Source organism: Mustela putorius, unplaced genomic scaffold, assembly GCF_011764305.1.
Source record: "Mustela putorius furo isolate JIRA1106 unplaced genomic scaffold, ASM1176430v1.1 tig00003858_pilon_pilon_pilon, whole genome shotgun sequence".
Taxonomy (NCBI): Eukaryota; Metazoa; Chordata; class Mammalia; order Carnivora; family Mustelidae; genus Mustela; species Mustela putorius.
The window spans coordinates 21615800-21640450 of NW_025422010.1; the positions used below are offsets into that span (position 1 = coordinate 21615800).

Consider the following 24651-nt stretch of genomic DNA (forward strand, 5'->3'; position numbering starts at 1 on the left):
AAGGATGGATGATAAGGTAGTTCTATCTTTAATTTTTGAAGAACCTCCACAGTTTTCCACAGGGGGTGCACCAGTTTGCATTCCCACCAAGAGTACAATAAGGCTCCTTTTTCTCCACATCCTCACCAATGGCTCAATTTTTTGTATGTAAAACCCCAACAGTCAGAACCCTAGAATGAAAGAGATGTAAGTGGTAGCATTTGATCTTCAAATCAGACCTTAAAACTCTAGCAGAAACTCAAGTGTTCTCTCCTCTGTGAAGCCTTCCCAGCCTTCACGGACACTCAGCCACCCTGTCCTCCATGTCCGCAGAGCACCTGGATTATAGCCCGTGATGTAATAAGGCACTGGAGACGATATTCACTGAACTGTGAAGTCAAGGGCGGGACCCCTCAGTTTCTTTCAGCTTTGAATTTACAGCAAATTAAAGAGAGCATATCGATAGTTTAAAAAGCCCCCCCCCCATTTAATTATCAGAAGGGCAAACACATGCCATCAGAAAGAGCCCTCGGGCCAAGAATCATGTGCTGCGGAACACCTCTGATACAAGACTCTATACTAAGAAGAGAGGAGGAAAGATCTCTGAGGGTATTCAAGATGGCAGATACCTTAAAGGAACAGAACTCCGTGTTAACCAAACATGAAATCAGAAGGGAAAAAAATGGAGAAAAATTTCTATGATAGATAGCTGCTGAATAGCACCAGAGGCAGCTCAATTGGACCACAAAGCACTAGCATTTGTCCCTGGAAAACTCCTTCACTGAGCATGCAGAAGAGGGCATTCAGCCCCATTATCCGGCAAGGTCTCTTTTTTCCTACCTGACTTCCCTCTTTCTCTGTGTCCAGATATTCTCTTTCATTGTATCCTGGAGTTTTGTTCTGTCCACTACACATTTATCCACACAAAACTATAAAGCAGTATAGAAGGCATCACCAATGGCACAGAGGGTGAATTCAAGTCTCGTTTCTCTGTTTCTACCATCAGCAAGCAGACCTGTCTTCAGTAGGGCAGCCAAAATGCATTCATTTTCCAATGCCAGGAAGATTTCTTTGGAATTGAGCAGTTCACTGTGTTGAAGTTGGGTGTGGGGGTTTTTGTATTTTTGTTTTTTTTTTTCTAGAAGCATTCCAGCTAGCTAACACTGAATTTATGACTTTGCAGAATTCCCTAAGAATAGGTGAAGTGAAAAATCGTACCCATGTTGTCAACAAATTCCAAGAATAACGTTCCTGTCTATCCATCCATACAAGGAAGTTTACATGCCATAAACATATGGATGAAAACAGTAATTCACTAGCATCACAAGAAGGTAGTTTTTTTTAAAGTGTGGGAAAAATACAGTAAATTTTAAAGACTATGAAAAAAAAAGTAGGATATAATCTTCCTGCCCCATAATTTTGCATCTTATGCCTCACTCATTGTAAAATACATTTGGAACATGTAAAGTAAAATGCACATGCTTTAGGCTTATAAGCAGGTAAAAAAAAAAAAAAAAAAAAAAAAACTCTGAATCCCATAAGAAGAGAGTAAACTTTATCAATGTATTTAGGACAGAGAAACTATTACATAATGCATACATTTTATTATTCTTACATACTCCTATGACTGTTTACTTTTCTCATCATGGGTGCTTATTCTTACACATGCCATGCCTGTGTACACAATATTTTTCAAAAAAGCATTTTTTTCACTTAACATTGCTTTAACTTCATCTTTTAGGGAGGATATGTGTGTGACAAGAAACTATAACTAGACAGACCATCCCGGCATAACCAGAGATTCTCTCTTCTAGCAGTGCCTTCTCACATAAGACTCACCACAGAGAAAGGTCTTGTTCTAAAATTCTCACAGATTTTCATGCTAATAATTTTCTGTGCCTGCACACGTGAAAAATTGGACTTTGGTAAAAATCGTTCTGGAAAAATAGAACTCAAAGTTCGGCAAACATCTTAAAAATTAATCATGCTATCTTTACATATTAAATACACCCTTCTATTGTTCCTCAACCAGAGCCATTAAAATGGTGGGCAGCCAATAAGTATTATTGGCGGTTAAAATGCATACGCATATTCAATGATCCCTGCTGTGGTAAGTTAGGTGGAGCAATTATTTTTTTACCCTGCTTCTGAGAAGAAGAAACTGAAGAGGAGGAACACTTATAGAAGTTATCACCCTTAGAGTCATGGGTAGATTCTGGGCTGAGATGGGGGATACGTCATTCCCAAGACACACCACACCACAGTCTTCCCTGCTCTTCCACTGGCTGGGGAGATAACAGCTATTTAGCGATATTAAGTAAAATAATAACAATGCATTTTATTTACAAGGCACTTATCCTCCACTGGCATGCAAGGTGTCTGCCTGGAAGCACAGCAGTGAGACAATTAAACTTTATTGAGCTGTCTGATGTCATCCCCGGTGGATGTTGGCATATTGTAAGACCTCGCTCAGGGTTCTTTGTATAAGACTTGCCTTTTCAGTATAACTACCCTTGATTCTTTGTGTATCTCTAATTTCTTTCCATAACATCAATAAAAGAGAATATTGAGGGGAGAAAGGTCTCTTCCAAACAGGGGGTCTGACTCTCGGCTGTGATTTGCTTGGCAATTGGAGATTTTGTGTACAATCTCTTAGAGCAAAAGGTGAGAAATGCAGAAGGAATGGCTTTTAGAAAAACACAGAGAGCAGCAGGAAGCCTCTCTGCCCAATTACAAGGTGATCCCAGTTCATTTTTATGGTTTGTTTCTTCTTCTTCTTCTTCTTTTTTTTTTTTATCACAAATGTTTCCAAACACAGTCTTGATGTCCTGTGGGGCTGCTTTTGTAAAAAGCCATAGCCTCTGATTTAAGGAGCTTCAAAAATAGCTCTCCGTTTCTTCAGTCTGAAAGAGAGCAGTCAAGTAACAGCACATTTATTCTCTTTGAAAAATAGAAAGATGTCAAAAGCAAAGTTCATGGCAAAATTAGGCTGATTTGTTTTGTGCTTCTGTGATTCTGGCTGTGGAAGTAAACGGGGCGGGGCGGGAGGGACACAGTGGTTTGTTTAATAAGCAAAAAACGCTGTTAAAATGAATTTTGTGCTTAAAAACGTACCCTGGCAGGAAGAATCATCAATTATACAAGCTTTGGGAGAGGGGAAAAAGGAAAAGAAAAAACAACAACAACAACAACAAAGCTTGATAGCCACCATCAGACATTTCCCCCTAGTCAGCATACAATGCAAGCATCATGTTCGGAAAAAGGACAACCTCATTACTTGGATACAAATGATCTGCGGTTCTCAGAGATCCTCTGTGTTGGCTGTGACAGATGCTAAGCAGTAATCCTGCCATGAAAACTGCCAAAAGAAAAGCAGCTTTGGCTGGCAGTGACAAAAGGATGGCCCCCATTTGGAAAACTTTCAGGAGATGCCCAGATGAGATTCTCCAGGAAATACCACCCAGGAAGAGGCCACTGAAGTTCTAATTGAGACAGTATCCGTAACACTGACTTCCCTCTCCTCACACAACATGATTTGACACTCGGTCCAGTGGTGGCAATTCTGCTGCCCAGCCTGGCATAGTCCTTAGGATGGAGTACCAGCTAAATTACAGGGTCCTGCACTCCATGCTTTTCTTGCTTTGTATATGTAGGGCCTAGCATGCAGGCAGGATCTGTGTTTGTTTGTTTGTTTGTTTTTAATTTTATTGTATTATTTATTTAAAAGAGAGCAAGAGCGAGAGAGATCATAGAGGGAGAGGGTCAGGGAGAGGGAGAAGCAGACTCCCTGCTGAGCAGACAGTCCAGTACAGGGCTCAATCCCAGGACCCTGACATCATGACACTTAACCCACTGAGCCACCCAGGCACCCCTGGACCTAGTTTTCATCTCCAAGAAAGTAATTATGTGATTTCTTCTTCCAGACCTTGCAACTGCCATCAATTTACTGATTTTTGAAGTGATAAGAGTTCAAAATCCATTCTGGGAATTGGCTGGGAAATAAATAGCAGTCCCATTTCCAAGTAAAATATACTCTTTTATATTGAATTGGACTCTGTATACTGAAATACTGAGGTTTGGCATTTCTTATTGTTGTTTGTTTATTGGCTGGCTGGTTGGTTGGTTGGTTGGTTGTGGTCATTGTTAATGAGACCCAATGGGAAAAGGAGCCTACACAAAGCATTCTGAATTTTCTAGATTAGGTCTTTGTTCTAACATGGTGGTACAATTAGTCATGTGAACCAAATAGCCTTTTTGACCTTCTTTCTATTCCTATTTTTTTTCTATGAATATTATGTTGGCCAAGATATCTGGCAGAGGGAGCAGGAGATGTACATTCTGCACCAACACAATGATTTTCCAGGAGCATAAATCATTCCTGGAAGTGCTGACTGTATCTTCATTTTTCTCAAGTGTACCAAGCTCCCACATACTACAAAGCCATATAGCACATGGTATTCCTTCTGCCTGGAACATTCTTCTGCCCTCAGCTTGGTCCAGTTAGCTTCTTTCCATCTACCAGGTCCCTGTCCCGTAATCACTCTTTGATTGACTTTTCCAATGGTTCTTAAAGATTTTATTTATTTATTTATTTGACATTGAAGGAGAGAGATCATAAGTAGGCAGAGAGGTAGGCAGAGAGAAGGTGGGGGAAGCAGGCTCCCTGCTGAGCAGAGAGCCTGATGTGGGGCTCGATCCCAGGACCCTGAGAATCATGACCTGACCCGAAGGCAGAAGCTTAACCCACTGAGCCATTCAGGCGCCCCTCTAATGGTTCTTTATCATTTGTTCAGTAAACATGTGCATCTCCTTGCTACTGCTTATCACAGGTATAATGTTATAATTTTTGAGTAAGTCATCCTTCAATTAATGTCTTAAACAATACCTAGAGACTGGAATGTAATGAATGTATGTATGCTCTACACATGACCAATTTTCAGTTAACTATATAGAGATAAAACAAAGCAACAAATCCACAGATAATTTAAAGACCATTTTTAACTGTTTCAGACCTCTCCCCATTTTTATCTCTCATCAATGTATAAGTTAAAGAATAGACTAGACCTAACTCATTTGCATATCCTTTCTCTCTTTGTTCCCCATTTCTTGAGTCCACTCTTTTAATGAGACTGGAAATGTCACTAGCAACAAAAAGTAGAGAGATAGGATCCTTAGACTTGGGGATCAAAAGTGAATGCCAATGGTTAGATCAAAGGTCAGCAATGCAGTGAATCAAGATTTTAGACCATGGCTTCTTGAAAGCATAAAGTAGAAGGAAACTTCACAATTTTTCCCCCTATCTCTACCTCTTCTCTTTAGATAAGATAGATAATCTAGAGCCTTCTCATTTATTTTCTTGGTGTATAGATAGACAAGATGATGGAAAATATATAGTCTAAAAGATATGTTGTCCCAAATTGTTACAGACCTTATGTACTTTTGTCCAAGTATAGCTGAATTGGCATGAATTTTCAAATGTTGTGACCATGGTCTCTAAGAGCTGCTACTTTCTCTCTTTTAGCTTGACTGATCCATTTCATTTTACCATTGAATCCATCTTTAGACACACTGACGTCTGACTTTCCCACTGTCTACTCATCTGGGGTAGACAAATTGCTTTCCTGAGTATGATTCTTGGTCCTACTGTTATGAAGCTGGAAACTGATGGAGAAGCATTAGCCCACCAATGAGATGGGCAAGATCCCATAGACCACTCTGGTGGTCTGTGTGGGACTTGTTCAGCTTCTCAAGGAACTAAGATGATAACAGACCTGTTCCGAGATTGGAATTGCAAACCGCAAAGTACTGTAGAGGCTTACCAGAGCTCCAGGATGCAAAAGGTTTTCCATGAGAAGCAAACCTATTCCATTTGTGGCTTTTGCTAGTTTTGCACTATCAAGAAATGTATTTTTAAAAAACCTTTTCTACAATGCTTGCAAAAGCCACAAATTCGATACCTTTGGTTTGCATGCAAAACGTGATGCCTAATTCAGGTTAGACTTTGTATTGCATTAGCTAATGCACTAGAACTTCTTCCAAGAAGTTCCCAGGTCAACCAGTTTAAGCTTCACATTTCAAAGACACTTTGATTTGAGACCTCAGCAAAACATTCACAAAGTAATGAATGTAATTGTCAAATTTAAACCTTAAAATATTTAAATGTTGCATTGCCTCATCTCAACACTCTTGATAAGCTCTCATGAAAATTATGGGCTAAAATTGACATTGATTCCATTAGTGCAATAGAGGCAAGTTCATATCATAGAAACAGGAAATAATTCAGGTTAAAATCATTCACTCAGCTGTGACATGATAAAAGGCACACAGTACAGAGGATCTCCAAGAGAAAAATGTATTCCTGGAAATGGTTGAAGGACTTTAAATTGGGGGAAGGGGGGAGGCGTGCAAGTTGTAAATCTCCTTTATAAGAAAATCCTCCAACAGGACTCATAGGCTATTCTATGGCCTATATTAGGTTATGAACTTTCCATGATTGTTGATTCTCACTACTGTTCTTCTACAGTCAGTTTTACTGTCTAAAAATCAGGTTCAGTTGGATTTCCCAAGGCTCTTCTTGACTCTTCTATGGAGTTTGGTGCCAACATGGGTCAGATGACCACAACACTCCACTCTGCAGTATTTGAGGTGACTGCAGTTATAGGGTAAGTGGAACCATTTTCATTATCTTTTATATATAATCTGTGAGGTCTAAGTTGGATTATTTGGTATGAAAGGTTTAAGGTATTATCATTTTTAGTAGCACTTCATTGAGAAATGTATAAGAAACATCTGAGAATTTACTGATCTTTCCCTATTGACTCTGTTACTTGTGATGAAATGATTTTTAAAAAAAATCTTCAAAAGAGTAACAGTAGAATTTTTCAAATATCTCTTCTTTATCTCCCAACATATCATTAAGCTTTGGATTCACAGAAGCAAAATGGCCTTAGATGATGAAGATATAGATTATGGACTGAGGGCTACATAATTAAACATGTAAGATATCAAGGTAAAGTACCAGAATACATAAAGAGGATAATTTCTTTAGTCAGCAAATGGGCAATAACAGGAAAAGAATTTTTGTCTTGGGATAGTGAGCAGTTGTATAAACATATGATGCAAAGGCTTTTTCAAATAGACATAACATTGCCATATGTTCCATCTGAAAACTGCAGAGGGACTTGGGAAAATCAGAATGATTTAAGATCTCCTATACACATCTCTGCCACCATTTGGTTAGCTGAGCCCAAGCAGCTAAAAGTAAGGAGTGTAGTTAAATAGGGACACATTGAGAGACCATAGTGTGCCCCCAGAGATCTTTGTGTTAAGATAAAGAAAGCCATCAAACATCATGGACAAACTGCTGCTTCCCTTAAGACATGGGAAAGCCTGTGCACTACCTCTGGTCGCTCAATTCTACCAGAGCTCATGGAAGGCTTTCCTCCAGATTCAGGGCAGAGACTGCTTAACATGGCAAAGAAGGTTTAGACTGTGGGCAACATATGGATTTGCCCTTCTTCAGTACTTAGCTATGAGAAAGAGACAACACTGCTAGGGTGTCAAAAGACCAGTAAAGTAAACAGATCCCTCTACATAAAGGAAAGGCAGCCTACAAAGCAGGCACAATGGAAACAATAGCACCTCAATGCCAAGTGCAGGCTGTGCCTGCACAATATCAAATCAACCAATCGAAGGGTGAAAAATTCAACACGCACAAATGTTTTGTCTACGTAACCTAGCCTGTGTGCTTGCTTTCTTTTTGCAACTGCAGTGAACAATGGTTTTGGTATCATGTAGGCACAGACCCCGTGTAAATAATTGGCACCCAAAGACAAGTCATTGAATTGGTTGTATAGACCACCACTCTCCATTTCATTGACTAAAGGGGGGGAAATGAGATTGTTGTAGGAAGCAAACTATACGACCAGCCGTGGCAGTCTGCTCCATAGAGCTGACTACATTAACCTCAACAGGGTCCAATTAAATCCAGGAGGGTGAACAGCCGTCTGAAAGTCGTTTTTCCTTCATCCAGAGGATCAGATTTATTAATACACAGATATTTTTATTGTCCAATCCCTTAATAAAGAGGATAGGTGGGAACTTTTTCTGACCAAAATTAATCAGATTGCACTTAAAACTTCAGTTTAGCTGATCATTACTTAAACATTCATTTCAATTTGCTTCTCTTGCTGTCAATAGTCTTTTCTCTAGAATAAAAATAGTTTGTGTCATTTGAAAGTACCCAACCATAAAGACATAAATAACTCTAGAGTGAATCAGAATCAAACGAAGTTGTTTAAATTTATGTCCCAGAAACTTATTCATATATGCATGAATGTTCTTGTTTATAACTCATTCTGCATGACATCTGATGGGCTCACAATTTAAGTCTTTCTTCAGTTATGGAATTCCTTAGAATAATTTCTTCCTGTATGGACTTCCCCTCCTGCCCCACCATCCCAGTTCTAGTTGCCTCGTAAGTCCTACTCGGCAAATAGTGAAACCTCCAAATCTCCCCTTCCTATCTCTGAAATTTCAAGCTTCATGTCATTGGGCTACATCCAGAGAAAGAATACCTCCCCTCACTTAAATTCATTGATTCATTCATCAAGGGTATCCCATATGCTATTTAACCCACTTAGTGAATTTTTTATTTCAACAATCACCATTTTCATTGCTAAGAAATTATAACTGCCAGATCTTGTTTCTTAAGTACTTGTTGTTGTTTAATAATCTCCTATTCATATAGCATGTTTGCAAAAAGATTCCTTTATCCCTCTGATTATATTATGTGTTCTTAAAGTCATTTTTGGATCATTTATATTATTTCTCGTCTTTCTGGTGTGAAAATGTTCTATATGTGATAATAATAATCTTTCATTGTGGCCATCAACGGATAGTATGTAATTTTTGGTTACCCAGTCTTAGTTCAGGTTTCCTCAAAACAGAGCTACAGAAAGCGGTGTAAGAAATTTATTTTAAAGAAATCCTAAGAAACCCAGCGAAGGAGCAAAGTGAGATAGACAAACAGGAAAGACCAATGTAAGGGATTATTTGTTCTGTTCACCCAGGATTTTTGAGAAGTATAAAGAATCTTAGTTTGCTAAAGGACTTCCTTCCCCCATTCGTTGAAGGCTGCCCCTGGGACTGCTGACATCCTCATACTTTTGGACGTGTTTCCCCATGGGCCAAGATGTTTCCCTTAGTTTGGGAGAAGGACCTGGAGCATAAAGCAGAGAAGATATGCACTTAAGGCTGGATTTGCTCAATGTCTATCTAAACATGCATGCAACTGTACAAGGCTGTTGCCACTGAAATTGGGCAAGGATCTCCCACAGGCATTCTGTAGAAGAAGTCTCCAGAATGTGTCCTGAATTGTGATAATTCCTGATAGAGTGACCTTCTTGCAGGAGTGAACTTTGAGGAGTGACATTAACCTAGCCTTTTATCAGCAGCATCTGATTTGCCCTGGCAGTGAGGGTAACCCATCCACTGCCATCTTTTTAGGGTGCCTCTTTTTCTCTGGCTTCCAGACAGTTCTCATTCTTATTTTTAGGAATGGCTATGAATATTTTTGAAATGTTTTCTATAATGTTTTCTAGGAGAGAAAGATCTCCACCTGTACTAAGCCATCTGCCTAATGTATAAATTAGACTCTTCTGTTATCTGTCTTAAAGCATCACTTACAAGATCACCAAGATTCCCCGAGTAATTTTGGATTTAAAGATTACGCCCACATTCACAACATCTATTTCTATAAGGTTTCACCAATGCTGACCTCCTCTCTGCTATCATTCCACTCAAATTCAAAGTGCTAATTATTGGAGGTGAGGCCCTGATCCTCTGAGGCCTGTCTGGGTCAGTCCATTTGAAATTTTTACAACTAGTGTCCTAGAAAATTCATCTAGTAAATATTTGATGTCATACTCGCTTTCCAATGCAGAAGATTGTTTTGCTTTATCATGTCATATTAGTTTTCTAGGGCTGTCATGACAATGTATCACATTTAAGTGGCTTAAACAACAGAAGTTTATTTTCTTACTATTCTGGAGACTAGAAGTCTGAGGTCAGGGTGGTTGCAGCATTGGTTTCTCCTGAGGCCTCTCTCCTTGGTTTGTACCTTCTTGCTATATCTTCTCATGGTCTTGCCTCCATACCTTTCTGTGTCAAATCTCATCTTCCTATAAGGACACCAGTAACATTGGATTTGGGCTCACCTTAATGACCACATTTTAATTTAATTACTTTTTAAAAACCCCTATCTCAAAATATAATCACATTCTGAGATTGTAAAGAGTAGATTTCACCCTGTGAATGGGGGTGAGGGGAGACACTATTCAACTCAGAATACATGTCCATTAAGAATTCTTCAGATTTAAAAAAAAAAAAAAAAGAATCCTTGAGATTCCCTTCAATATTGTTCAAATGGAATGAAACATTATTCCAGTCTCCATGCACTTCAAATAGAAGGAGTTGCCATTGCTACAGACGTTCAAATCACGGGGTTTTTTCCTCCCATTTTTACTAGAAAAACATTTCGGCTAATAATCTCTTTGAATGTGCAGAAAGGAATACCAGGGTGATAAACCAACAAGACAAAATCTTTAGGTCAAAGCTGAATATAGCAAAACCTACTTAATATAAGATTCTACAACTTACATGAAAAGATAAACTAAGTCACAGAATCATTTTAATTAATTTCTTTTTAAACTAATATGTAGATATCATTAAATACTTAATCAAACAGTTCAAAGGGATCTTGAATGTAAAGAAAGTCTTCCTCCCACCTCCATCCTCAGTTCCTGGCTGTCCTTCCCAGAGGCAACCACTATTATCTGTTTCTTAATTATCACTCCAGAGATACTCTATGGGAATGCAAACATGTATATTAATGCATCCTTTTTGCTTTGTACGGTAGAGGTATAGTTTACATATATTTTGTGTTGTGGCTTTCCACTTAACAGTCTTCACGATTACTCCATCTCACAAAAAGAGATGTACCTAATTATTTTCAAAGGCCAAATAATTTTTTGTTATATGGGTGTACAAGTATAAATAATTTTTTAGCCATACCTACTGATGGCCATGTAGGTCGTTCTGGCCTTTTGTTGCAATCAATAAGGTCATAATGAGTAGCCTTCTTTATACAGTTTTGCACAGAAGTACACTTGAAAAATAAATTTCCACCCATAGAACCACAGGTTCACATGTTATGTGTATTTTTACCTTTGAAATACATTGAGAAATTTCCCTCCAAAGAGTCTGCATCAATCTGGAATCTTACAAACAATGTATATTGATATTTTCTTCCTCACACCATGTTAATATAGATTATTATCAAACTTTCAAAGTAACTTATCAGTTTGGTAGGTGAAATAGTGGTACATCATTATTTTTCTAATTTGCATTTCCCTAATTATGGGTGAGGTTGAGAACCTTTTCTTACACTTAAGAACATTTGGATTTGTGGTAGAAGAGTCAAGATGGCAGAGGAGCAGCAGGCTGAGATGACTTCAGTTAGTGGAAGATCAGCTAGATAGCTTATCAAACCATTTCGAACACCTACAAATCCAACAGGAGATTGAGAGAGAAGAGCAGAAATTCTAGAAACAGAAAACCGACCACTTTCTGAAAGGTAGGACCAGTGGAGAAGTGAATCCAAAGTGACAGGAAGATAGACCATGGGAGGAGGGGCCGGCTCCCGGTAAGAGCTGAAATAGCAACAGAGCACAAAATCAGAACTTTTAAAAGTCTGCTCCACTGAGGGACATCACTCCAGAGGTTAAGCCGGGGTGAAGCTCACATGGGAACAGTGTGGCCTCAGGCCCTGCCAGGTCACAGAAGGATCGGGGCTGTCAGAGTGTCACAGAGCTCACAGGTATTAGAACAGGGAAGCCGGCTACAGAGACAGAGCCAAGGAGTGAGCTCTCAACTTGGGGCTACCTTAAATCATGATCCATGGCACAGGCCACTGCTCTGTGAGCAGGGACCCCACAAGATCCAGGGATATCCCACTGGAAGAGCACCGGGATCTGTGGGGCTCAGAGACTCCAGGCAGGGCTGTGTGCCAGAGACAGAGAAGCTTGGTCACAGGCTGGGTGATCTCGGAGCACAGCTGGAGGCCAGGGAGATGGGAGTGCTTGAGTGATGATTGAGTGCTTTTCTCTGAAGGCGCACTGAAGAGTGGGGCCCCGAGTTCTCAGCTCCTCTGGGCCAGATATTGTGAGGCTTCCATTTCATTCCCGTCCTCCAGAACTCTATGGAAAGTGTTCAGGGAACAAAAGCTCCCGAAAGCGAACCTGAGCAGATTACTTAGCCTGGCCCATGGTAAGGGCGGTGCAATTCCGCCTCGGGCAAAGACACTTGAGAATCACTACAACAGGCCCCTCCCTCCAGAAGATCAACAAGAGATCTAGCCAAGACCAAGTCCACTTACCAAGAAGAGCGGAATTCCAGAGGAGGAGAAAGCAACACATGGAATTCACAGCTTTCTCCCCATGATTCCTTAGTCTTGCAAAGTTAATTAATTTTTTTAATTTTATTTTTTTCTTCTGCTAAATTTTTTTAAACTTTTACCCTTTCCTCTTTTATAGCTTTTTAACTAGTTTATTTTAACAATAACTTTCATTAAAAAAAATCTTTTTTGAACCTTCATTATTATAGTTATATTTTACCCTTCATTGTATCTAACTTTATTTTTTCTTTACACATAGCATTTTTTCTTCTAAAAAATATTGGGGTACAACTTCTTATAATAGATCAAAATACACCTCAAATCTACCACAGGGCCTCAAATATAGCACAGGGCTTTATTCTAGTCTCCAGTCTAAGCAAATTCTCTCCGCTTTCTTTTTCTTTATTTTCCCAACCAACTTACCTTATCAACTCCTTTTTTAGAAATTTTTAAAAAAATTTTTTTTCATTTTTATAGTCATATTCCATCCCTTCATTGTGTTTAGTTATATATGTTTTTCATTCTTTAAAATTTGGGGAGGTAGTTTCTTCTAAGAGACCAAAATACCGCCAAAATTAAGTGGGTGACCCTGTTCTATTCACCAGTCTAATATATGTATATTTTTCTATTTATTTTCTTTTTTAAATTTTTTTTTCCTGAACTTCTTTTTACCCCCTTTCTTCCCCCCCCCCCCACGATTTGGGTCTCTTCTGATTTGGTTAAAGCACATTTTCCTGGGGTCTTTGCCACCCTTTTAGTATTTTATTCACTCCTTCATATATTCTTATCTGGATAAAATGACAAGGCAGAAAAACTCACCACAAAACAAAGAAAAAAAGAACGAGAGGCAGTACCAAAGGCTAGGGACCTAATCAATATCTAATTGGTAATATGTGAGATCTAGAGTTAAGAATGATGATTATCAAGATGCTAGCTGGGCACAAAAAAGGCATGGAAGATATTAGAGAAACCCTGTCTAGAGAAATAAAAGCCTTTTCTGGAGAAATAAAAGAACAAAAATCTAATCAAGTTGAAATTAAAAAAGAGCTATTAATGAGGTGCAATCAAAAATGGAGGCTCTTACTGCTAGGATAAATGAGGCAGAAGAGAGAATTAATGATATAGAAGACCAAATGACAGAGAATAAAGAAGTTGAGCAAAAGAGAGACAAACAACTACTGGACCACGAGGGGAGAATCCGAGAGATAAGTGATACCATAAGATGAAACAACATTAGAATAATTGGGATTCCAGAAGAAGAAGAAGAAAGAGAAGGGAGCAAGGTATATTGGAGAGAATTATTGTAGAGAATTTCCCTAATATGGCAAAGGGAACAAGCATCAAAATCCAGGAGGCACAAAGAACTCCACTCAAAATCAATAAGAATAGGTCCACACCCCGTCATCTAATAGTAAAATTTACAAGACCTAGCGACAAAGAGAAAAATACTGAAAGCATTCTGGGACTAAGAAGTCTGTAACATACAATGGTAAAAATATTAGATTGGCAGCAGACTTATCCACAGAGACCTGGCAGGCCAAAAAGAACTGGCATGATATATTCAGAGCACTAAACGAGAAAAACATGCAGCCAAGAATACTATATCCAGATAGGCTGTTGTTGAAAATAGAGAGATAAAAAGCTTCCAGGACAAACAAAAACTAAAAGAATTTGTAAACACCAAACCAGTTCTACAGGAAATATTGAAAGGGGTCCTCTAAGCAAAGAGAGAGCCTAAACGTAACAGACCAGAAAGGAACATAGACAAGATACAGTAACAGTCACCTTACAGGCAATACAATGGCACTAACTTCAGCTCTTTCAATAGTTACCCTCAATGTAAATTGGCTAAATGCCCCAATTAAAAGACACAGGGTATCAGAATAGATAAAAACACAAAACCCATCAATATGCTGTCTACAAGAAACTCATTTTAGACCCAAAGACACCTCCACATTTAAAGTGAGGGGGTAGAAAACAATTTACCATGCTAATGGACAACAAAGAAAGCTGGGGTGGCAATCCTTATATCAGACCAATTATATCTCAAGCCAAAGACTATACTAACAGATGAGGAAGGACACTATATCATACTCAAAGGGTCTGTCCAACCAGAAGATCTAACAATTTTAAATATCTATGCCCCTAACATAGGAGCAGCCAATTATATAAACCAATTAATAACAAAATCAAAGAAACACATCGATAATAATACAATAATAGTAGGGGAACATAACACTCGCCTCACTGAAATGGACAGATCATCCAAGAAAAAGATCAACAAGGAAATACAGACCTTAAATGACACATTGGACCAGAGGGACATCACAGATATATTCAGAACATTCCATCCCAAAGCAACAGAATACACCTTCTTCTCTAGTGCACGTGGAACATTCTCCAGAATAGATCACATCCTGGGTCACAAATCAACTCTCAACCAGTACCAAAAGACTGGGATCGTTCCCTGCATATTTTCAGACCACAATGCTCTGAAGCTAAAAATCACAAGAGGAAATTTGGAAAGATCACAAATACATGGAGTCTAAAGAGCATCCATCTAAAGAACAAATGGGTCAACCAGGAAATTAATGAAGAATTGAAAAAATTCATGGAAACAAATGATAATGAAAGCACAATGGCTCGAAATCTGTGGGACACACCAAAAGCAATCCTGAGAGGAAAATATATAGTGATACAAGCCTTTCTCAAGAAACAAGAAAGGTCTCAAATACACAACCTAACCCTACACCTAAAGGATCTGGAGAAAGAACAAGAAAGAAAGCCTAAACCCAGCAGGAGAAGAGAAATCATAAAGATCAGAGCAGAAATCAATGAAATACAAATCAAAACAACAACAAAACTATAGAACAAATCAATGAAACTAGGAGCTGGTTCTTTGAAAGAATTAATAAGATTGATAAACCCCTGGCTAGACTTATCAAAAAGAAAAGAGAAAGGACCCAAATTAATACAATCATGAATGAAAGAGGAAAGATCACAACCAACACCAAAGAAATACAAACAATTATAAAAACATATCATGAGCAACTACATGTCAGCAAATGTGACAATCTGGAAGAAATGGAGGCATTTCTAGAGAGGTATAAACTACCACAACTGAACCAGGAAGAAATAGAAAACCTGAACAGAACCCTAGCCAGAAAGGAGATTGAAACAGTCATCAAAAATCTCCAAACAAACAAGAGCCCAGGGCCATCGGCTTACCAGGGAAATTCTATCAAACATTTAAAGAAGAACTAATACCTATTCTCCTGAAACTCTTCCAAAAAATAGAAATGGAAGGGAAACTTGCAAACTCATTTTATGAGGCAAGCATCAACTTGATCCCAAAACCAGACAAGGATACCATCGAAAAAGAGAATTACAGACCAATATCCTTGATGAACACAGATGTGAAAATTCTCACCAAAATACTAGTCAATAGGATCCAAAAGGACATTAAAATGATTATTCACCATGACCAAGGGGGATCTTTTCCAGGGCACAGGGTTGGTTCAACATCTGCAAATCAATCAATGTGATACAATGCATTAATAAAAGAAAGAACTATAACCATATGATACTCTCAATAGATGCTGAAAAAGCATTTCACAAAGTACGGAATCCCTTCCCAATCAAAACTTTTCATGGGCACATGGGTGGCTCAGTGGGTTAAAGCCTCTGCCTTTGGCTCAGGTCATGATCCCAGGGTCCTGGGATCAGGTCCTGCATCGGGCTCTAGGCTCAGCAGGGAGCCTGTTTCCTCCTCTCTCTCTCTCTCTCTCTGCCTGCCTCTCTGCCTACTTGTGATCTTAAATAAAATCTTTAAAAAAAAAAAAAACTCTTCAAAGTGTAGGGATAGAGGGCACATACCTCAATATCATTAAAGCTATCTATGAAAAACCCACCACAAATATCTTTCTCAATGGAGAAATACTGAGAGCTTTTCTGCTAAGATCAGGAACACAGCAGGGATATCCATTATGACCACTGCTATTCAACATAGTACTAGAAGTCCTAGCCTCAGCAATCAGAAAACAAAAAGAAATTAAAGGCATCCAAATCGGCAACGAAGAAGTCAAACTATCACTCTTTGCAGATATGACACTATATGTGGAAAACCCAAAAGACTTCCCTCCAAATCTGCTAGAACTTATACAGGAATTCAGTAAAGTGTCAGGATATAAAATCAATGCACAGAAATCAGTTGCATTTCTGTACACCAACAAGAAGACAGAAGAAAGAGAAATTAAAGAGTTAATCCCTTTTACAATTGCACCCAAAACCACAAGACACCTAGGAATAAACCTAACCAAAGAGGCAAAGAATCTATACTCAGGAAACTATAAAGTACTCATGAAAGAAATTGAGGAAGACACAAAGAAATGGAAAAATGTTCCATGCTCATGGATTGGAAGAACAAATATTGTGAAAATGTCTATTCTACCTAAAGCAATCTACACATTTAATGCAATCCCTATCAAAATCCCACCTATTTTTTTCAAAGAAATGGAACAAAGAATACTAAAATTTATATGAAACCAGAAAAGACATTGAATAGCCAGAGGAATATTGAAAAAGAAATCCAAAGTTGGTGGCATCACAATTACAGACTTCAAGCACTATTACAAAGCTGTCATCATCAAGACAGTATGGTATGGGCACAAAAACAGAAACATAGATGAATGGAACAGAATACAGAGCCCAGAAATAGACCCTCAACTCTATGCTCAAGATAGAAGAAGATTAAATAATCTTCAACAAATCAGGAAAGAATGTCCAATGGAAAAGAGAGTCTCTTCAACAAATGGTGTTGGGAAAATTGGACAGCCACATGCAGAAAAATGAAACTGGACCATTTCCTTACACCACACACGAAAATAGACTCAAAATGAAGGACCTCAATGTGAGAAAGGAATCCATCAAAACCCTTGAGGAGAACACAGGCAGCAACCTCTTCGACCTCAGCCTCAGCAACTTCTTCCTAGGAACATTGCCAAAGGCAAGGGAAAGAAGGGCAAAAATGAACTACTGAGACTTCATCAAGACCAAAAGCTTCTGCACAGCAAAGGAAACAATCAACAAAACCAAAAGACAACTGACAGAATGGGAGAAGATATTTGCAAACGACATATCAGATAAAGGGCTAATATCCAAAATCTATAAAGAGCTGATTGAACTCAACACCCAAAGAAGAAATAATCCAATCAAGAAATGGGCAGAAGACATCAACAGACATTTCTGCAAAGAAAACATCCAGATGGCAAACAGACACATGAAAAAGTGCTCCACATCACTCGGCATCAGGGAAATACAAATCAAAACCACAATGAGATACCACCTCTCACCAGTTAGAATGGCTAAAATTAACAAGTCAGGAAATGACAGATGCTGGCAAAAATGTAGAGAAAGGGGAACCCTCCTACACTGTTGGTGGGAATGCAAGCTGGTGCAACCACTCTGGAAAACAGCATGGAGGTTCCTCAAAAAGTTTAAAAGAGAGCTACCCTATGACCCAGCAATTGCACTACTGGGTATTTACCCTAAAGATACAAACGTAGTGATCCAAAGGGGCACGTGCACCCAAATGATTATAGCAGCAATGTCCACAATAGCCAAACTAGGAAAAGAACCTAGATGTCCATCAACAGATGAATGAATAAAGAATATGTGTTATATAAATATATACAATGGGATACCAAGCAGCCATCAAAAGAAATGAAATCTTGTCATTTGGTGACGGTGTGGATGGAACTAGAGGTTATTATGCTTCGTGAAATAAGTCAGTCAAAGAAAGACAACTATCATGTGATCTCCCTGGTATGAGGAAGTGGAGATGCAACATGGGGGGTTGGGAGGGTAGGAAAAGAATGAATGAAACAAGATGGGATCGGAAGGGAGACAAACCATAAGAGACTATTAATCTCACAAAACAAACTGAGGGTTGCTGGAGGGAGGGGGTAGGGAGAGGGTGGTGGGATTATGGACATTGGGGAGGGTATGTGCTTTGGTGAGTGCTGTGAAGTGTGTAAACCTGGTGATTCACAGGCCTGTACCCCTGGGACTAGTAATACATTACATGTTTATAAAAAAAATTTAAAAATTATATGTAAAAAAAAAAAACATTTGGATTTGTGTTTTCAAAAGGCATTGCTCACAGTCTTTTTCTGTTTATCAACTGCTTATCTTTTATTAATTATAAAATAGGTTTTAAATAACTATGGGAGACCACTTATCTATTTATTATTTCTAGAAAAAGTATCAGATGAACACTGTGGATTTCTAAATCTGCTTAGGTCTCCTAAGTATGCCTTTATAAATGAATAGCAGGGAATAATAGCATTATCACTAGATAAGAAGTCTCAGTTCTACCACAGTTGGCAGCATTTTAGTAACCTGAATAGATGAAGAGTTATACCATGTTCATTGATAGAACGAGTTAACACTGAAGATGTCAACCCTCTCCAATTAATCTTCACATGCAAGGTAATTATAATAAAACTGCCCAGCAGAGAGTCGCCTGGGTGGCTCAGTGGGTTAAGCCTCTGCCTTAAACTCCAGTTATGGTCTAACGGTCCTGGGATTGAGCCCCTCACTGACTTTCTACTCAGTGGGGAGCCTGCTTCCCCATCTCTCTCTGCCTGCCTCTTTGCCTACTTGTGCTCTCTCTCTGTCAAAAAAAAATGCCCAGCAGAAAATTTTTTAGGAACTCTACAAATTTATTCTAAAATGTCTGTAGAATAAAAAAAGTACACAAATAGCCAGTTCAATTTTTAAAAAAAAGAAGATCAAGGAAAAAGGAGCATGCTTTATCTTAAAAAACTTTCTTTTAAAGAATGGTAAAAGAATATTGATCAATAGAACATAAAAGTTCTCAGGGGAAAAGAAAAATTAATCAAAATCTAATAAAAAATTAATGTATTCTATGTTGGCTAATTGAATATAATTTTTAAAAAGGAAATAATACAGGGAAAATGTACAATCTAGAGAGAAAATTCGTCTTGAATTTCTACATAGGCCATACTCAAAGTGGATGCCAAATGGTACAAAGATCTAATGAAGAAAGATAAAATTATAAAGTAATAGAAGAAAATGTAAAGAACATTTTTGAAACTTAGGGATAAGGAAAGACCTGTTAAAGTAGATGCTCAAAGCATAAAACATCTAGATGTCTATAAAATAAAAATCATCATAAACAAAGTTAATGGACAGATGACAGTTTGGGAAAAAATATTTGTAATCTCTAAACTTAAACAGGATTAATATTTAGGATACACTATGAACTCCTGGAAATTAATAAGAAAAGGGTAGGAAACAGTAGATAAAATGAGCACAGAACATTAGCATGTGGTTCACAAGAGGAGAAACCTAAATCGGGTTGTTGCAGGTCAGGTTTCTTGGAAGACAGACTAGATGATGAAAATTATAATCGAAAGTTTATCAGGAATTGCTATCAGGATAAACACCACCATGGAAAAGACAGAAGGATTGGGAAGATGGAGAAGTGGATCTATAGTGCAATCTCAACAAATGACTCAGCCCATCCATCTCAGTCTGCTAGGCTACCATAACAAATTACCATACATAGGGTGTCTTAGACAACAGAAATTTATTTTCTTATAGTTCTAGATCTACAAGTGCCAAATAAAGGTCAGGCAAGGTGGGTTTCTAATAAGAGCCCTCTTTTAGGTTTGTAGACAGCTGCCTTCTTTCTGTCCTCACACAGCCTTTGATCTGAGTTATGTGCAGGGAATAAGATATCTCTCTTCCTCTGCTTATAAGGCCAGGAATACTATAGGATTAGAACTCCACTGCTATGGCTTCATTTAACCTTAATTACTCCTAAAATCCCTATCTCCAAATACAGTCACACGAGAGATAAGGGCTTCAAGATATGAATTTGGGGGGTAGAGGGCTAGGACACAATTTAGTCCATAGGGCCACCTGGTGAGATCTCCAAAGCTGGAATAGTGTGGCAGATTCTATTTTCCAAAAATGCCTGCAATCTCCTATGCTACATGTTTTCATAAGGTGACCATGATACTCCTCCCATGGAAAAGAAGGGTCTACAGCCTCTCTCCTTGAACACTGATAAGCTTTTCTGACCGTATCAGTCAACAGAAAATAATGAATACATGTCTTCCAAGGCTAGGTCATAAAAGGAAATGTAGCTTTTAGATTATTTGTTTGAATACTCATTCTTGAAGTATTTAGCTGCCACATAAGCAATCTGACTAGTCAGAGACCACCATATTATGAGACAGCCCCAACTAACCCATATGAAGGAAGCAAATGGCAAGACCCTGAGATTACACAAAGAGAGAGACAGAGATGCTCAGCCAAACTCCAGCTATCTTAGCCCTCTGTTTTATAGCTCCAGCCACCATCTGACGAAAATCGTGTGAGAGACCCTAGATCATAACTTCCCTTTGATCGCCTCCCAAATTCCTGAGCCACAGAATGCCTGCAGCAGTGATTTGATATATCTATCTATCCATTTGATAGATAACTAGAATAGACAACTTCAGAATTGTCTCAATTGGGACAAAAGGACTAGACTTGATATGCCTACATTTACCACTCACTGAATGAGGACTCTTCTGGGAAGTGCTGACTTTGGGCAAGATAACACTCTTCAGCCAAGGGCCCAAAAAAACTTACCAAAAAAAGTGCTGATTGCTGAAGGTCAATGACCAGCAGAACTCCCAGGAACTTGGGGGAATAAGTCCTTTGGTCTTGAAGCATGAGCCAGATGGCATATCACAGCATCTGTTATGGTCCATCCCTTGTACCACTTAGATCCATTTCTTTTTATAAGTTCTGTAAGCAGCAACTCCAGCATTCCGGTGGGCCTTTTTTTTTCCTGTAAGAAATATAAGACAGGGAGATTAGTGGGATGACCCATAGTTCTACAGCTGCAATTTGTCTTAGGACACCAAAAGATTCTCATTTTTTCCCTTCTTTATTCTCTATTCTAGATTCCTTTCACTCTCAGAGACTCTCCTGATCTAGGGACTTACCCAAGGGGTGACCCAGCCTCTCATTATTGAAAAGCCTAAACTCCTGCCCAAAGTCTTTCTGTTGCAGCTGTAAGTGCTCATTTACATCAGAATTGGGCAACGTAGTAAAAACATACCCAGGTGAAACTTCTGAATCCTAAATACCTTCTTCTTCTCTGGATTCTGTAATAGAAACCCTATTTCCCATTGAAGCAAAGCTCATAGGTCTGATGTGAGGATGTGGGATCCATGTAGGTGGATCAAAGACTAAATCTTCACACAGTGGCACAGGCATGGACTATAAGGGAAAAAGAGTATGTGCACATTCTAGTGAAAATGAACTGATATCCTTTTGGGGCAGAGGTTTAAGATACTCAACTTGCCATCAGGTCATACCTCAAGAGACAGTTCCAAAACTGGGGGCTTCGTTGTTGGTTTTTAATGCTGGAAGCTCAAACGTACAGCAGTGACAGTAGTTAGAACAGCCTCAGTGTGCAAGAGCCCAGCCTACTGAGCCCATGCATAACCTCCTTCCCTGTCACCATGGTTATTTCATATGTGTGTCCACTGCACCGTCACTGTGGTAGCCAATGACAGCTTGATTGTTTAGTGCTTTCTCTGTGGTAAATGCTACTCTAAGATTTGTACTTTTCACACTCACTCCCCTATGTCAGCTCACATGCCTCTATCCAAGATCATGTTCCCAGTCCTCCAAGCATTCTCTTTCAGAGCGGGTCCCTGACACACTGGTCAAGTCATTTGCTACTGCACATAAATCCATATATACCCAAACCTCGGGCCACTTCTCTTCCTCGATAAAGACAGTATACCAGATGCACCACCCCAAATTAAGTCCATTAGGAAGATTTCCCCTCACAACTACATTTTAAGGCCATCCATGATTGGGCCACTTAACCCAAATGTAGTAGCTCAAAGTAACATGTCTTCCTCTCACATATCTAAAATTTGAGCAGAACTTGGTGGGAACAAGTGAGACAGCTTTAATATAGGGAACAGAATCATGAGAGTCTTTTTATTCACATGTCTGACAGTTGCTGCTGGCTGTTGGCTGGGACCTCAGCTGCTAAAGCAGCTGCAAGACCTAGACATGGTATTTTAATAAGAATATTTTGCTTTCTCAAAGCATAGTATCTAGGTTCAAGAGCAAGCATCTCAAGAAGAAGGGAAATGCAGGAGGGAAATATAGCAACTTTCATGATGTAGCCTTGGAAATCAGCATCACTTCCACCTTATTCCATTGGTTAGAACTGAGTGACTAAGGCCAGCCTGTATTCAAGATGAGGAGAATTGGACTCTATCTCTTGACAGCATCAAAATGGAGGCTCAGAAAATGTCAAAGAATTTCCAGACCTATTTTTAAACCACCACAGTTTACAAATATACTAAGCCGATCCATTTGTGAGCCCAGCTCAGCTTTTTTCTTCCTTTGTCAGCTGTTCATGAGAGACTTAACCATTTGCCCATGAATGTGACCTAAGAGAGAGGTGTTAGTGTGATAATGTGGATGACATGACAGTATGGAACACCTGCTTGCACAACTTACTTGGCCTTCTGGCTCTGCTTGGGCTGGACCCCAGATGTATCATTTCTATCTTACAATGGAGAGCTGCTGGGCTTGTCCAACTTTATGACTTGGTAGGTCTGACAACTCCTATGTCATAATGGGAAGTGCTGGCCACATGATCACTTTATTACATATTGTCAGGTGCTCTATCCCTACCAGAGTCCAGCAGCTGGCTAGGAGCTAATATTTGAGTGGCATATAATTATTCACTATAGATGGCATACCCTTGCTCCAGAACTCTAGGGCTTGCCATAAAATCCACAGAGCATCTTTTTCCACATAAGATACCTCTAAAATTACAGGATAAGCTGAATTGTGTATCCTAACTTGGCAGGACTGCTAGCCTAGCATCCTGGACCTGCTACCAAGTTTTTTTTCTGGTCTGGGCCTCGTGCAAAGCTGACAGCCTTTCCTGGGGAAGACATGGCCATCAAGCCCAAAGAGAAGCCATTGTATTTCTTTCTTTTTGATGGGAAATATGAGATGCAATAATTATTGTTGTTTTTGTTACTCTGGGATGGAAAGTCCTGGCATGTTCCAGACCACTGCCTTCTTGAAATTTCACTAAGATGATTAGTCAGTCCCTGGATCTTCACAGTGTTCATCTCATACTCTCTTAAGCACATGTCTTAATGTGGTTTCCAATGTACTTACTGTTTCTTGCTACATCTAGTCAAGTTAGCATAATGTCATTGATGTAATAGAAAAGTATGTTCTGCAGGATGTCCAGACAGTATGGGTCTCTTCAGACTATATTATGACAAAGAGATGGCTATTAACATTTGTCTTTATAAACTGTACATGAATACTACTTTCTGTTTCAAGGGAATGCAAACTGTTTCTGATCTTCCTTTCTGATTGAGCTGAAACTGAATGTACTACCAGACCGAAGGCTGCATCCTACATGCCTCAGGTCAATAGTAATCTCCTTTAGAAAAGATACCACATGTGGCAGTCTGGAAGCAATGAGACTACACTTGGTGGCACTAATACTAGTCCACTGTCATCCTTCAGAGTCCATCTGGTCTTTGCAAGTGCCAGACTTGGGAATTAAATGAGAGTATCATGGGGACAACTTCTGAATTATATAGATCTTTGAGACACAAAATTCCACCTATCCCCTGACCTCCCAAGGTTGCATTTTTTATTTCATTTTTATTTATTTATTTAGTTTTATTTATTTATTTGACAGACAGAGATCACAAGTAGACAGAGAGGCAGGCAGGGCAGGGTTGGGGAGGGGGAAGCAGGCTTCCTGCTGAGCAGAGAGCCCGATGTGGGGCTCGATCCCAGAACTCTGGGATCATGACCAGAGCTGAAGGCAGAGGCTTTAACCACTGAGCCAGCCAGTGCCCCTCATTTTTATTTTAATGAGGTGGTAACAGTTACAGAGTTTGGCTTTCCCTGCTAGTAGCTCTTACCACACAGAAACGGAACCCACGCTAGGTTCTGCCAAGTCCCTGACTGCCACTCTTGATCTGCCACTCATTTCAGCAATCATGTCTGACTTGCTTCTGATGGTTAAATGCAACCATGCCAGTGTCTCTAACCCAGGTGTCTCAGGCCTCTAGTATTTTGTGATGCTATCATCCTTATTACTCTCAGTAAACCCAGTTCTAGTTATCTGTTTT

General features: G+C 39.2%; 1 long non-coding RNA gene across 2 annotated transcripts in view; it reads right to left on the reverse strand.

Moving 5' to 3' along the window:
• LOC123387670 overlaps positions 1 to 23077 on the reverse strand; it is a 75169-nt gene extending 52092 nt beyond the window's left edge. Inside the window, exons 1-3 of one of the 2 annotated variants that reach the window (XR_006602179.1) lie at positions 23000 to 23077; positions 21098 to 21299; positions 9997 to 10160 (exon numbers count right to left, since the gene is read on the reverse strand). This is a non-coding gene — a long non-coding RNA (uncharacterized LOC123387670). Of the gene's footprint in view, positions 1 to 9996; positions 10161 to 21097; positions 21300 to 22999 lie in introns of those variants that run through there. The other variant, XR_006602180.1, reaches the window with a different exon arrangement.
• Positions 23078 to 24651: the final 1574 nt, after the last annotated feature.